This window comes from Octodon degus, unplaced genomic scaffold (assembly GCF_000260255.1).
Source record: "Octodon degus isolate 3935 unplaced genomic scaffold, OctDeg1.0 scaffold00224, whole genome shotgun sequence".
In the NCBI taxonomy this organism is placed as follows: Eukaryota; Metazoa; Chordata; class Mammalia; order Rodentia; family Octodontidae; genus Octodon; species Octodon degus.
Window position 1 is genome coordinate 2758037 of NW_004524800.1, and position 16838 is coordinate 2774874.

Sequence of the window (16838 nt, forward strand, 5' to 3'; positions counted from 1 at the left end):
ATGAGTGCAGGCCCTGCAAAGTGCAGGCCCAGTGCGGAACCCTTCAGCATAACTCCCTGCAAAGAGGCTAGAGGCAAGACCCACCCAACTGACTCAGGAGCAGAACATCTTGCCAGAGAGACACAAAGGGTTCAACTCTAACACCTGCAACAGAAAGAAGTGGAGCACAGCAACCAGACACAAACAACACCCACCTGGAGCAATCTTAACTTCGTAAATCCAGACCTGGTGCTAAGGTAATAAATCTAAGCTCTACACCAAAGGTCAGAAGACAGTGGTATACAAAATGACAAAGAGAAGGAACAAAATACAGTCTCAGGCCCCAAGTCCACTCAGTGCAATTGCAGAAGACACTAGCATTGAGGAAACTGGAAATCACTCACCAGATATCTCTGAAATAATACCGTTGGCAGTAAAGAAACAACTGCAGAAAGGTATAGAAGAAATCAGATCAGAAATAATTTCGGAACTAAAAAAATGTAGTGATAACTATAATCAAAGAAGTACTAAGTGCTTCTAAAGAATACAATGATAGAAAAAAATAGAGCAGAATATAAAAATGATGGAACCCCTGAATAAGCAATTTAGGAAAGAAATAGAATGCATGAAACAGATTCAAAGTGAAATACAGGTAATTAAAACCTCAATCACTGGAGGGGTTGGGGAGATGGCTCAGTAAGATAAGTGCTTGACTGGCAAACTCAAGGATCAAGTTCAATCCCTAGTTCCGAAAAAAAAAAAAAAAAAAAAAAAAAAAAAAAAAAAAAAAAAACACCTCAATCACAAGCTGGAAAAACCTTTTGAGTGAAAGTGAAAATAGACTTTCTGACCTTAAAGACACCATTGCAGCTGGAGGAAAAAGAAGAAAATATCTCTTTAGAACAACTAGGATGCAAGAAAATATAATTCAATACCTGCAAGACGATGCAAAGATGAACAATGTGAGACTAATAGGCATCAATGAGAAGAAAGAAGTCAATACAAATTATGTAAAAAGAATATGGGCAGAAGTAACAACAGAAAACTTCCCAAATATGGGGCAACAATCTGACATTCCTGTAACCGAAGCATATAGAACTCCAAATAACATCAACCCAATGAAAACCACACCCAGACATATAATAATCAAGATCCCAGAAATTCAGCATAGGAACAGTATACTAAAAGCTGCTAAAGAAAAGAAACAGATCACATTTAAAGGAAAACACATCAGAATAACAGCAGATTTCTCTTCGTAAACCATCAAGTCAAGAAGAGAATGGAGCAAAGTACTTCAAGTCTTGCAAGAAAACAAATTCCAACCTGGACTGATATAACCTGCAAAACTCTCTTTCAAGTATAATGGAGAAGTGAAATACTTAGATGACAAAGAATAACTAAAGAATTTCATGATGTCAAAGCCAAGCCTACACAGACTACTAAATGATATTGTAGAGGGGACCAAATTGATCACAGCCCCATGAATGAGAATGTAAAGAATCCACCAAATAAGGCAAATAATTAAACACAGGAGAATAAGAGAACTGGGGATTGGACTCAGGCCCTTAAACTTGCCAGGCAACCACTTACTCTACTGAACCATCTCCCTGGCTGATTTTTTTCTTCACAAGAAGTTTTGGACAATTTCATTTTTGTGTATCTTGGTATGATTTCATTTAAATGTCTTTGCAAAAGTTTCATTTTTTCTAGGAAATGTGGTATTATAAGTTGAACTAATTTTTTTTAAAAAGCCAAGCTTGCAAATATAATCAGCGCTGAACCCACAGTATAGTGTTCCAAAGGAAGCTAGAACATCTGAAATTCTCATGTGTGGGGAGTTGCCTTCTAAGTCTACTCATTATTGAAGATAATACTGAAGTAAATTGGTTTCTTGCCCAAAAAAAAGGCATAACCAGATGTTCCCCTCATTTGACCAACTCCATCTAAGTTTAGATATGCAGAAGGGCTTAGATATATCCAGAGTCAGCCACATGCAACATGTTACTTGATCAATTATCTAAAATAAGGTTTCATTCAGGAGGGTAAAATCCTTTGAAACAATGACACCTTTGAAAATTGTTGCAAATCTAAATTAATTAAAAAATTGCCTTATGAAAAACAAAAAAAAAACAAAAAAAAGGATAAAATAAGGTTTCAGGACAATGATAGAAAGATAAGGGAAAAAACATGGAGCAATGAAATCCTAATTGCTATACATGCATATTTTTTGACAGGGCAAACCTTTTGCAGATAAGTTACAAAGAAAAGGCAAATAAATAAATTCGTATAAGAAAAAAATAAAACAAAAAATCCTCACCTATTCCAGTGTTCTTAATCATTTTCCTAATTTTTAATACTAATTTCATAATTTTAGGTCTGATTTTTAAGTGTCAGATATATTCTGATATAATTAATATTTTAATAATTAAGTTATGCAGTGCTTTCCTCCTTGAAATGATCCAGTTCTTTGTATTTTAATAGGAAATAGAATAAAACCAAACCCCATTTCACCTTAGGCCCTATAGATCTAATTTTGCTTTTCCTGTTCATGTTCATCATGCAACTCTATTTCACTGTACTCCAGTTACAATGGCTTTTAGTTCTCATGTGCCTGTGTGTGTTATAACCACATCACATTTGCAATTTTCCTACCATCTTTCTGTAATCCACTACCTTGCACTTTCATAGTGATCATTCTTTTTGGTTACTCAACATCAAAATTCATATGCTCCTTTCTCACAAAAAAATAGTCTAACCTCTTCATTCTTCCCTTCTACTCTGCCTTCTAACATATTTTGTCTTCCTTTCTGAGAGTAAAGATATTGTCCTAATGGATAACTGCTGTATTTTAAGAGTATAAAAGATTTTTGAGAATAAACAAGGTACTTGCTATAAAATTTTCACAAATACATATCATTTTCTTAGTAGGACATCACTGTTACTTATTCTGCTTATTCATATTTGAAGTTTTTTCTTTCTTTGTTTGAATCATATTACGATAATCAAACCCATTTTTAAAAAATATGTTTGTTCTCCACTTCTACCAAGATATTCAGACATGCTTTGTAATCTGGAGTGTGGAATCGATAATATTTGAAAAATATACTCATACATACACAGATACTTTGCATAGTTCAAGTACAGCTACACTTTCGGAAGTCAGAGATTTTCTCCTTTCGTTGAAAATACAATTTAATACCACAAAAATGGATGTCACTTTGATTTGGTAATTTCATATGTATGTGGATAGAAATCCAATCCATTATCAACTCATTTTTTCCTCTGAGCTTAAATTTTGAGAGTTTGTGGTTTCTTAAATGATTAGTATTTTTGAGAAAAAAATAATCATCTTAAAATAGGTGATGACAAATTGCAAACACCAACATTAGGTGAGTAATGATTTTTGACAAAGTATGGACAGGGCAGAAAAATGGAATTACTTTATCTGGACTATGGTTTATGATTTGTATTATCATTGTTTGAGAGGCACTATAGCTAAAGTTCATACTCTTTCAAACTACATGCTATATTTAAAACTAAGTTTTGGAACTAAGTTACCATTGAAGAATTTTTACAGTATAGGGGAGTAGAGTTATCCAGACACTCCCTACTCCCTATGATCATTTAAGCTAAATGAGAATGGGGTGTAGGGCACTCACAAATGTATCCAAAGAAAGAAAAAAAATACACAAGTCCTCTAATGGTATTGATCGTCAAGAAAAAAATGAGTGTGATTGCAACAATTTCATGTGAAAGATTTTGCAGAAGAAGGAATCTCACTGAAGTTCAGAAAATTTAAGTGAACTCACAAGTCATAAATGGATGTTTCTTTGCAGACAGTAAACCTTGTGATCAGAGATGGCTACAGAAACAAAATTCTGGAATGAAAGAAAAATGAAGTAGTAATCTAAAGCTCGCATGTAAACTTGGACAGATAACTTAGTCTCTTCAAGCCTCAGTTATTTTACCTGTGAAAGTGAAGAAGTTAGATGATTGCATTAACAGAACATTTGCAGGTTTGGCGATATAACAAGTGTTGTTGAATTCCTACAATTTTGTTTAGTGAAATGCTGTATCTTTTCCAGTTTTTTGTTTTATTATCTTTAGAAATAAAATAAGCATCAAAAAATAATGGAGAGGATTAAAGCGCCTGCTTAGCCAGAAACAGGGGCCAGGGGGAGTTTAATCTCCAGGCCTGCTGTGCCAGGACCATACCCCGGGGCATGCTGTGACACCAATTGAGAGTGAGCATGGTGGAACGCACATGTAATCCCAGCACTTGGGAGGCTGAAAACAGGAGGATCACTACGAGTCCGATCTACACAGTGAGACCCTGTACACCCTGCCCTAAATACAAAAAAAAAGGAAAGTAGAAGTATATTTATGAAAATGGGAGTAATTTCTAAACTTTAGTTCATCCTCTGAAATGCTGATTATTTATTTCAAGTAATGTAGAATAAATGAACCAAAATTTCATAAAAAGAATAATAATTGGTATCAAGTCACACTACAACTTTATTTACAATTAGCCCATAGATTCAAAATGGGTTTCTGTTAATATAACGCAATACCTGAGACTGGGTAGCTAATAAAGGAAATAAGCATACTTAGCTCATCACTTTGGAGTTGGGATTCCAAGACTGAGCAATCTCATCAGATGAGGACCTCATGCTACATCAGAACATGGCCGATAAGCATCAGGCCATGCAGGCATATATGCAATAGAGAAAACAAGAAAGCAACTTTCCTTTACAACCACTTGTACTTGTAGTAATAAATCTAACATTGTGAGAGCAATACAACACCCACTGCTACAAGAATTAACCTAATCTCAGAAGACAAGTGTTAATCCAGTCCTCATGGCAGTGCCACCTTGACCTAATATCTCTGAATGCAATTGAATAAGGGATCAATTTTTTACTACATGGATTCTGTGGTACATATTGGAAGTATATCCCAGGAAATAAGGAAGTGATTGAAGTATGTGCTTTATTTTATGCCATGTCTCATCAACTGTTTCTTTTTTAGATTATATAGTAGGACCCATGAGTTGAATGAGTATAGTGCATCTTAACAATGGCAGAAAAAATGCATGCTTTTGATTTTTTCAAATACAATATAGATTTTATTTTTCCATCTTAATCCTTTTTTCATATTTTCTTTTCATTGCCCTTTAATGGTTTCAGCATTGCTGCAATCATGCAGATAAACAAAAAGGGAGTCTGGGTTTGGGGGAGGACTTACGTTTCAAGTAGACTCACTAATCTGTAACTCTTTTCCTTCCTTTTTCTTTTATTGCAAAACTTAGAAAAATGTAAATGAGAACCCTCCCTAATAAAATTTTCATCCCAGTACCTTCTCTGTGGCTGTGATCCTGGCTTCATCCCCTTAGGCAATGGCGTACACATTGAGAATCAAAAAACAAAAAGAAGAAATGAGAATATAAGATGTTGAATATTAAATAAAAAGCAGATAAAAAGCAATTGAGTCTGTAACAAGGCCTTAGAGGTTGTTTTTACTAAAAGTATTCAGTCTTCACTTGGGCCTTCAGATGTCTGATGGGTAACTAAAAGCAAATTAATGACATAGCATTCATTTTTGTTTTTTAATTTAATTTTATTCTATTCTGAAGAGTAAAAAGAGAAGTAAAAACTTTTGTATATGTCTCTTTTGCTACCTTAAACTTCAACACTGATTCTTGTCCAACTCTGCATAGACATGTTTATCATTTAAAAAATGTTTGTATAAAAGTGATAATACATGGCTGATTGGTTCTAAATTATTACCCTCTATTATCTGCCTTCAAGACTGATATTACCAAAACAAGAGCAACTATGATATTTTTAAGGAACAAAGAATTGTGTCATCAGTCAAATCATACCATAATATCACTAATGCAATAAGCAGGAGTGATTACTATGTGACAGAACACAAGATGGTTCCCTATGCAGGTGTTATCATCTCATCTCAAGAACCAAATTTCTTTTTCTTTTCTTTTTCTTTTTTTGAGGAACAGGGGATTGAACACATCTTTGCACTTGCCAAGGAAGTGCTTATTCCACTGAGCCAGCTCCCCAGCCCCAAAATTTCTTTTTCAAGTGCAGACATTCACCACCCTCAGATCAGATATAATGATCAATATGACCAATGCTTGATTGTATTACTGGCCTCCCTTTTGTTCCTTTCCTTATATAAACACTTGTTGGTAGGCTTAAAAATAGGGCTTAAAATTCTAATTTTCCCACTTTCCATTATAGCTTTCCTGAATAATTTTCTTTGTGTTCCATAAACATATGCCTCTGATTAGACTTTAGGGATAGCATGCAGAACTTGGTCTGATATTACCCCCTAGAATTAGGCCCCTAAACCAGAACTCCAGTAAGAACCCTAATCTTTAAATGAAGGAGATAATATAAATATGCACATATGAGGCTGTGAACTATATATTTAGACTTCTTCTTATTTCCTGACATAAATCTCCTAAAATCTCTAGAATCTCTGAAATGATAAGAATGACTTTTTCATGTTAATGAGATGACTGGTAGCAGGGAATCCTGTCAGGGCACGGATGCCCAGGATATCAGGATGAGAGCTTCCTGTCAAGATAAGAGCTCTTCACTGGCATAACTAAAGTTTGTACTTTTAAATTCCAGGAAGAGAAAGAAAAAGGAGTTGAGATTTGCGTTGATCATCAGTGGTCAGTGATGTAACCAATAGTGTATCTGTAATTTTACTTCCCATAGAAACCAAAAAGGAGTTTGGGGAGCTTTTTCTCCAAAAAGGTGGATGGTTGGGAAGCAGTTCATTATACAAATATAAAAGTAATTTATGATGCCCTAAAAAAGACAGCTTAAGTCAATGTTTCACTAAATATGGGCAAGACAAATGACAATGGAATAAAGATTGGAGAGATGGAGAAAATTGTGAAAAACAAACTAAAGTCGTTTCCATACAGAACAACAACAAAACTCTTGAATCAATAAAGATTCAGAAGGCCCAGAAGATAAAGAGACTGTTCTACAAGTGCTCTCTGTCTAGTGAAGCTAAAGAGAGAAGTGTTAGTTGCTTGAGTAGTGGAGAAAGTGAGAGCCAAACAAGTGTACAGGTGACAAGTGATGACCACTTCCACCTACATATAAAATCTACATGGGAAACAGACTTATTCCCTAAAGGACTTCCTTAGTATGCTTTTTTTCTTCATCACTGTTTTACAAGGGTAATTTAAGTCTTTTGAGGTTCTATATACTGAAAAGATAATACTTTTTCTACCTCAATGAAATTTAAATTGTAAATAATACTAAAACATCGACTAAGCAAATGAAAGGCCAAAAATCTTTTCATCTTTTGATACTAATTATCAATATCAAAATTTTCCTTACAATGGTTTTGATATTATATGAATATATACAGTTCCCTTGTTAGGTAACCCAAGCCTGTTTATTTCTATTTGTGATCAATTAACTTCAAACTCTATTTCTATTCCCATATAGGAAGCAGCCTCTCCTTGTCACATATTCTGTCAAGAAAAAGAAAGTGGAGAAGTAGACAGTATTCAAATCTACCTCTATGTTCATGTAGGTTATGCAGTATTGGCCATAGGATTAAGGATAATTTGGTTCTTACTATCTGGCTGACAGCTATGTCTTTGTCCTAACACCTCCAGGACTTAAGACTGATTCAAAAGTCACAAGCATATTAAAGGTGGTAGGAGGAAATGTTGATAACAGCAATCATAAGGCAGCTTTCCCCCACTTCATGGTGAAAAAAGCAGTCAGGTTCAGCTTATGGGATGTGATTTCTGAAACACAGCAAAATCAGCTTCTTGATTTTAGGGATGTAATACCAAGGGCAGCACTTACTTATTCAGATGACTATTGTTTTATATTATATAATAATGTGTAAATTTCTTCCTAAAATTAAAATCATAGTTTAGCTCTAGGGCTCATAGTGTACTGATTTTTTTCCTGTCATACCCTATACTAGCACACTGATAAAAACCTGAGCTTTCTGGTCAGTCAGGCTTCAGGTTGGAGAGCACAGGTAAGTTATTTTAACTCATCTGTTTTAATTTCCTTGTCTTTCCCTATGAACATAAACATATGTTGTGTTTCTTTCCACTTATTTCTACCATCATATATCTAATCATTTGTTGAAATAAAAAAACCTAAGCATATGCTAGATTAGGCTACCATAGCATACTACAAAATGAATGGTTTAAACAATGGAAATTTCATTTTTCTCAGTCTTGGAGGTCAGAAATTAAAGTATCTATCTTTCTATATCTGCAATCAAGAATTTTTCTCTGTGTGTGATCATTTTTCTCATCTCCTAAGGAAACCAATTGGATTAGGATTCTACAACCTCCTTTAACATTAGTGACCTTCTTAAAGTTCCTATCTGTCAGCACAGTTATACTAGGGGTTAAGACTGCAGCCCATGAATTTTGGGGGATACAATTTTGTCTGTCTCATGGTAGTTAGTCACATATTCCCAAAATTTAATGTAACACCAAAACTTGTTCCTTAGAATTGGTTAATGAGCTCTTGAGTTAACCAAATTCACTCCACATCCACCAAAATTGGCTAGTCCCAGCTATGACAGTTCCTTTTGTTTGAATAAGTACAATCATATTCTAACTGGTTTCCTTTCATTTACTCTCTTTATCCTATAATACATTTTACAATCAAACTAAATAGTCCCTTCAAAACTGACAGATCATTATTCTATTTAAAATCATTCACCTGCCTTTCATGTTCTGAATTCTTCTGAGGCTTATCATATGATCTGATCTTTGCTTAACTTTTCCATCATCATGTACAATATGCTAATGTCACTCTAGCTCCTCCTGCCACACTAATCTAGTCTCACAGACCTCAAACACTCCAAAACCCTTCTCCTTTCCTCTGTGCAAGCTTTAGCACATTCTACTTCCACATTCTCACTCTCTCCATTAGGAAGATTTCATTGATCCTTGTGACTAGAGCAAACCCCCTAATTATACATTCTTATATCCACTTATGAGAGGTATGACACTTGCAATTTTAATTTATTTATGAGATTATTTGCTGATTGTCTGGTTTTCCCATTAGAATATGAGCCCCTTCAAAGTATTTCTGTGGGGATTGAATGAAATAATGAATGTAAAATACTCTATCCAGAGTACATCCCTAGCTAAGTGCCAAATTGATTTTAGCTTTCATTATTACTGAGTGGAGGTATTCTCAGCCATTACAACTAAGTACAACTAGTTTTATCCAATTTTCAAACTTAAATCAATTACTTGTTTTTTTATCTTTTGTGGAATACTGTAAGAGTATAATAATAATTATCTCTGAATAATTATTTTGCTTGGGCTGTTATTATTACTTATTTTCTGGCTCCACTTCATATAGAGTTCTAATATTGTCACATACTACTTAAGTAACTTTTGGCAATTCACCTAACTTCCCTGAACCCAAGACTGAATTCAACTGGCAGCAATTAAAATTCATCAAATCCAATGATTTGGTGGGAACAGATTCAAAGATGTATTATTTCTTATCCTGCACATACTATGTGAAGGATTCATGTTTTTATTCCTTGTACATCTGTAAAGCAAAAGCATTTTAGAAAAAAATACATTGCATTCAAATAAAATAAAATATTTCCTTCAGTAAGACAGAGCTAATCTCTATTTAATTTTGAGATTGAACACAATTCTGTCCTCCTCAAGTACCAGGAGAATATTCATAAACCTCCATGTCCTTTTGTGACATGGCTAGGAGTATAAATACAAGCAGTCTATTCCCTCACGGAAATGGTTAGACCTAAATGCCTTCACTTCAATTTTCCAACTTGTCTTTGTCTTCCCTGTGGTTGACAGCTGGGCTTTCAGCACTGAGTGCACAAGGAGTTGCTTCAAAATAATATACAAAAATACAAATTTCAAAAACCTCAATTTGGGAAAGATTACTCTCATTACTGGATTGTGTCTTGACAAAAAGATAAAACCATAGGATTACTTTAAACAGTGATCTCCCTCAGTGAATTGAAGTGTTCATTCACAAACAATTATGTGAAAGACAGGACTTGGTAGAGCGGGTAGCCAGCTGAGAGCCAAAAGCAAAACTCTGTAAAGGTGAAGCTTTGAGAAACATGTCATGACAAAATAATTGTAAGTAGTGAGCAACAGTCAGATGATAAGGTTGTAGATGAATGGGACATGATTTACAAACCCCTTATTGTGTACACATTTTAGGAATTTTCTTCATCTCTAAAATAAGAATTTAGACTAAACATCCTGTTAGAATCAAAGTATCTCAGGACTGAGGTAAACACTCACACACACACACACACACACACACACACACACACACTGTATACTACAGCAGAGTAAGAAAACCACCTAGTGTTTGCTATCATTTGATAATGTGACTGCAGCATAGCAGAAGTGGATAAGCAGAAAGTGAAATATATGCAGCAGTGAGGGGGCAGGGAATGAAGAAATTCTGGATTTTATCTGCTCAGAGGCACGTGTGCTCTCTGACTTCCTTCTCATTAAGCTAGGCAGTGCCGATTAGAGTGTAGCAGCTAACAGTATATTTTGTTTGCACTGGAATCTTCACTCTTGCTTACTAGTTTTGTGACTTTTACTTGAAGTACTTAACTTTAGAGTCTCAGTTTCCACATAGACACACAAATAAAATATATAGGAAGATTAGAAGGATTGAGTATTTGTGAAGTACTTAGTACACTACCCAACACATAGTGCATCCTTAACAACTACTACTTACTAGTACTAAATGCTCTATGAATAAGAATAATTACTGAGTATTATTTTCATGAATGTGACCAGATGCAATCCCCAAATTAAGTGCATCAAGTCTGCATAAAGTGGTTGCAGTTTTTTTTTTTTTAAAGTGGTCTAAGTATAGAAATTAAATACTAATGAAAGTTTAGTGGGATTACAGACTAGTGCAACAACCATAAAAATCAAGTTTCAACCCTCAGCCTGCCATGCTGGCCCCACACTTGGAGTACGTTGAGACAGCGATAGAGACTGAGTGATGTGTTGTATGCCTGTATTCCTAGTGCTTGGGAGATTAGAAACAGGAGGATTACTATGAGTCCAATCTGTGCAGTGAGACGCTGTAGACCCTGTACTAAATACATTTTTAAAAAATTGAGCAATTACATTGAAAACACCAATGTGCAATACAAAACCCACTGTGGAATATCTTATCAACTATGATTATACTTTCTTTCAAATAAATTTGAAAATGAAAAGTAAACAGGACAAAAAATAAGGATTTTTGAAAGCATTAATACTCCAGTATTTTTCCAATCTTGCATACCTATATCTGTTAATCTAAGCAACATATTTGATGATAAGTATATGTAATATGACAACTATTGTTAATTTGCTATTCTTGTTTTGAGAATTTGTACTGTATTGTAACTCTGCTTCTTTGTCTTTGTTTTTTTGCTATATTTTTTCTTTTCTTTTTGTTTTTACTGTTTAAAATAAAATAAAATATTCCTTCTGAGAAAAAGGCAAAGAAAAAGGCAGTTACATGGAAACAATGATAAAAAAGTGAAAAACTGTATTCATTTTGTTTAACAGTGGAAGGAAAATGACTGAGAAAGTATTTCATGGTATGAAAATGTATGAAGAATAGACATGTAAAAAACAGCAGGCAATAAAATAATATGCACATTATGATCTGTCCCTCATTTACATACAGAAACAAACACATTTGGCTCAATTTGGAAAAGAGCAAACAAAATTATTAATATAGCTGCATCTTATTGGTTGCATTGTGATTTTTTTAATTTTTTAATCTGCACACTTTAATTTGTCCAAGGAAATCATGTTTGAGTCTTTGATTTCTTTTTTAACTAGTTTCTCAACTTCTAACTGTAAATGGGAGGGAAAAAAGAATACTTTATTAGATGATTTCTATGTATCAATTGAATATGCATATATAGTAATGCTTTAGTTCACGAAGGAATCTGTTTGCAAACAATTCAGTTCACAAACAAAATCATTCAGAAAAAAATTGCTTCCTAATGCAAAGTTCTCATCCAGTGATAAACATGATATAGAGCAGTCTTTCCCACACAAATGAAAATCAAACTGTTTTCAGCAAAATCATAAAAGAAATTAATTTTTGAACTCAGGTATCATTGTATACCTATCACGCATGTTATCTGTCTATCTGTCTGTCTATCTATCTATCTATCTATCTATCTATCTATCTATCTATCTATCTACAATGCATATATACAAATGTAAGTATTTATGTATATACATATTCATATACACATATGTATGAGAATTAAATAAAATTACCTTAAAATTAAGAACTACTACTTTAGATTTTAAAATGTCAAGAGTTTAAGTGGCAGGAACAGAGACTGTTTCTCAGACTTTATATCCTAATTTCCAAGATCTTGCCCCATCTGATCAATTAATCAGCTGACAATAGAAATAAATGAGCCCGCATGAAAAATTTTTTTAAAATTCATATTAGAATAAATTACCCTATAGCCAATTATAAACATCACCAAATGAAATTTGACAGTTACAAAGAATAAGGGAAGGGACAGTGATATAGCTCAGCAGATTAAGCATAGGGGTCAAGGTTCAATGCCACATCAGCCCTGCCCCCAGGTGTGCTCAGCCAGTGATAGAGCCCGGGTGTGGTGGTACATGGCTGTAATTCCAGCACTATGAAAGCTGAAAAAAGAGAATAACTATGAGTTTGAGCTGTCTAGTAAAACCCTGCACAAATAAAATAAAATAAAAGAAAGAAAGAATAAGTGAAAAATGTATCATTATGTAGAATTAAGTATAGAATGAGTAAAAATGAGAATAGAAGGCTATTTTGAATTATTTGACTCTGCTTTCTCAGAGAGAAATTTGTATGTATTTCTAGACACAAATAGCATAAAACTTTCTTAGTGTTTATCCAGTGATTGTTGGATTGTTTTAATATGTATGACCAAGATAAACTATTGTTGTGAATTTGGCTCAAATATTTGTCAAAACATAAATTCTATTAATTCGTGAAACAATCTGATGTTGTAATATGAAGATCTGTCTTTTTAATTGAATAGGCTATAATAAATCCAGTCATTCAGGTAGACACTAAGCTTGTCAGCCAGTAAATATAAAAGCCAGATTTATCACATAACTTACACTGTGAAGAAGTAATCCTAAACTCCTAGCAAGTCATGATTTGAAATAGAACTTCCCCAATAAAAGCATAATCATGAACTCTCCCAGTAGCCAGCCCCTATAACCCTGAGTCTGTTCATCTGTAATACTCTAGAGCAAACATTTACCAAAATATACATTTCCTGCCTTCACCTGGCCTGCATGCCAACACTTTGCTTTTAGCAATGTTACTTGTGACAAATAAATTGCTTATGTTGCTGCTTCTCTGTATTTGAGTTCTTTTACCTTTTCATACACCTGACACATGCTTTATATATGTTTACTGAATGCTTTTGTCCATATGAGCCAATCATCTAACCTAAATTGGTGTCTCATAGCTTTGAAGGAAAAATCTTCCACATGCACTATGTATAATAAGCCTTTGCCTGATTGGCCCTGTAACAGTAACATAAAGCATAGTGTTATTAGCCCACTCTTAAATTACTCAAATTTTCACAAGTATGTCTTATAATTTTGGCACATTTTTTGTTAATTTGTGAAAGCTATACTTAATTGTAATTTCCTTACTTCTTCTTTTTTTCCATAATTTTATTGATAAAAAATTGCAATGAGACAGTTTCAAATCAAATTGGTAAGGCAGCGTCAATAATTAACACATTGCATACATTCTTCCTAGTGGTTAATTGCTGTACAACATGCGGACATGCTATCCTATGTACAAACACCATTACAACAAATAACAATATCCATTAAGGGAATGTAACTATATATCTATCCTAACCACTTTGAATACACACATACAAAATGGGCATACATGTATAAACCCTTTTTTTTGTTAAGTTCCATTATTTGACTATTATAGGTGTGTTAACTCAGCAAAATATTCTAAAAGAGTAGAGTAGCACATAATAGTATTGGGTCTTCCACTTGACTGGCAATGTCAGAAATTGTTGAACTGAGTCCCCTACATCTCAGCATAACAGCATGGCTTTACTTCTTATATTTCATGTTTATACATTTCTGTTGGATGGTAAAGACCAAGGTAAAGCAGGACCTATGCAACAAGAGTTATAGCTTTTGGGTCTGATAAGGTCAGTGAAATTCCCTCAGGATTTATCCTGAGATCCTGTACCTCATATTGTAGAACATTTGTCAGTGTCAGCCATGTGGATGAGTCATGGTCAATGCTTGGCCAATGTGCTCTCTTGAAGGCCTGAGAGAAAGTTTTCTCTCCATATGACACTCCTTAGGCCCACTGTACATCATCGATTACTTTCCTCTTTGGCCACATAATGAACTTGATCAGAAAATTTGGGACACTGTGGAGATACATGACATTAGAGTACAAGTTCTCATATGACCAGAGTCTTAATTGACTTTGGAAGGTTAGGGTCAAAATGATGGCTTTCCTTGCAGCCGTCCTTTTCTCTAATTTTGGTCTGCAAACTTAGGTTGTTAACCATCCAGAAGACAAGCGTATTGTTATTACCATACAACTTAGATTGTTAAGATTAACCTCACTATCTGTCTGCATAAGAAACATCTTAGACATAATATGGAACAGGCATTTTCCCTCAAGTATTGATATGTTCAACCTTAAGGCCCTACTGAATATGATTAAAAACATTTCAAAATAAGAATATATTATTAAAATAGTCATAAAGAATTATATACTTCTTATGTTCACACATAAGTCCAAAAATCTCACCATATACAACCTTGAAGCAGGACAGTCCCACAATATTCTTTTCCTGTCTCTTGCCTTCATTCACCACGACCTTCTTTTTGAACAACCATCTCCTTGACAGACATCATAGCAGAAACTGGCATGTTATGACAAGCAGCCCATATTCAGAAGACCAGAATGACAGGCACTCCAAGCATGAAACTACTATTACAAATTACCATTTGCACTGCAGTAGCTTAGTGCACAGGTATCAGTATATACAGTTAGTCAGGGTGAGAATCTTTCCAATTAACTGCTAGATTAAAAAATCTTCTGGAGATTCTCAGGATCATTGCCTTGCCCATCTTCTACGTATAACTGTATAGCTTCACTTATTCATGTTTCCTAGCTCTTCTCCTTTCTCTCTTGATTAATTAGTCCTTGAGATCCTGCTTTCTTTTTACTTGTATTATACCTTTCTATTTGTATTTCTTCTTTGGAGTTCTTATACTAGGGAGACTATATGATATTTACACATGTGTGTCTAGTTTATTTCACTTATGAGTATATGATCAAGAGGCATCCACTTCAATATAAAGGCTTAGATTATATCTTTCTTAATAGCTGAATAATACTCCATTGTGTAAAAATACCACATCATTCTCAACCATTCCTCGGGTGATGGGCATCTTGGTTGTTTCCAAGATTTGGCTTTCACAAATTGTGCTGCTATAAACATAGGCAAATATATATCCCTATGATATGATGTTTTCAGATCCTCTGGGAAAATTCCCAGTAGAGGAATAGCTGGTTTTAAATGGAATTTCCAGTCCAACTTTTCTAAGGAGTCTCCACACTGATTTCCATAATGGTTGCACCAGTCTACATTCCCACGAGCAGTGGAGAAGGGTTCCTTTTTCCCCACAGAATCTCCAACATTTCTTGTTGGGTAATTTCTTTATGATAGCCATTCTATCTGGGGTGAGATGGTATCTCAATGTTGTTTTAATTTGCATTCTGTGGATGACTAGTGATGTGGAGCATTTTTTCATATATTTATTCGCTTCTTTAATTTCTTCTTCTGAGAAGCATGTGTTCATCTCGGATGCCCATTACTGGATTGGGCCTTCAAATTTTGGGGCACTTGTGTTTTTTTAGTTCTTTATAAATTCTAGAGAGCAGACCTTTGTCTGTGTACTTATATGTCATGATTTTTTTCCAAATTTGTGGGTTGCCTTTTCACATTGTTGGTAATTTCTTTTGACTTAAATCAACTTCTCAGTAAGAGCAAGTCACAGTTGTCAATTCATTCAACTGTTTCCCTTGCAATTTGATTTCTGTCCATGAACTCTTTGCCTACCCCTATGTCTTCAAGAGTTCCTCCCAATTTCTCTTCCAGGAGATTTAGTTTCTCTGCTTTAATGTTTAGATCTTTAATCCATTTGGGCATTAGTTTACCGCATGGTGATAGACCTGGGTCAAGTTTGAGTTTTTGGCATTTAGAGAGCCAGTTTTTACAGCACTATTTGTTAAATAGGCTATCTTTCTTCCAGTATGTTTGGCCCCTTTGTCAAAGATAATGTGACTGAGTATGTTCATAGGGATTTGAAAATCTTCTAATCTATTCCATTGATCCTCAGATCTATTTTATTGCCAGTACCAAGCTGATTTTATCACAGTAGTTTTGTAGTATAATTTCAAGTCAGGAATTGTAAGGCCTTCTGCCTTGTCTTTATTGCCCAGTGTTGCTTTTGCTATTCTAGGTCTTTTCTGGTTCCAGATCAATTTTAGGAATGATTTCCCTAGCTCTGTGAGGTATGTCGATGGTAGTCTGTTAGGGATTGCATTAAATCTGTACATCAATTTTGGGAGTATGGCTATCTTCCCAATGTTGGTTCTTCCTATCCAGGAGCATGGAATCTTTCCATTATCTGAAATCCTCTATGATCTCTTTTTTCAGAGTACTGTAATTTTCCTTGAAAAGATCTTTGACTTCTTTAGTTAGATGAATTCCAAGGTATTTCATTTTCTTCG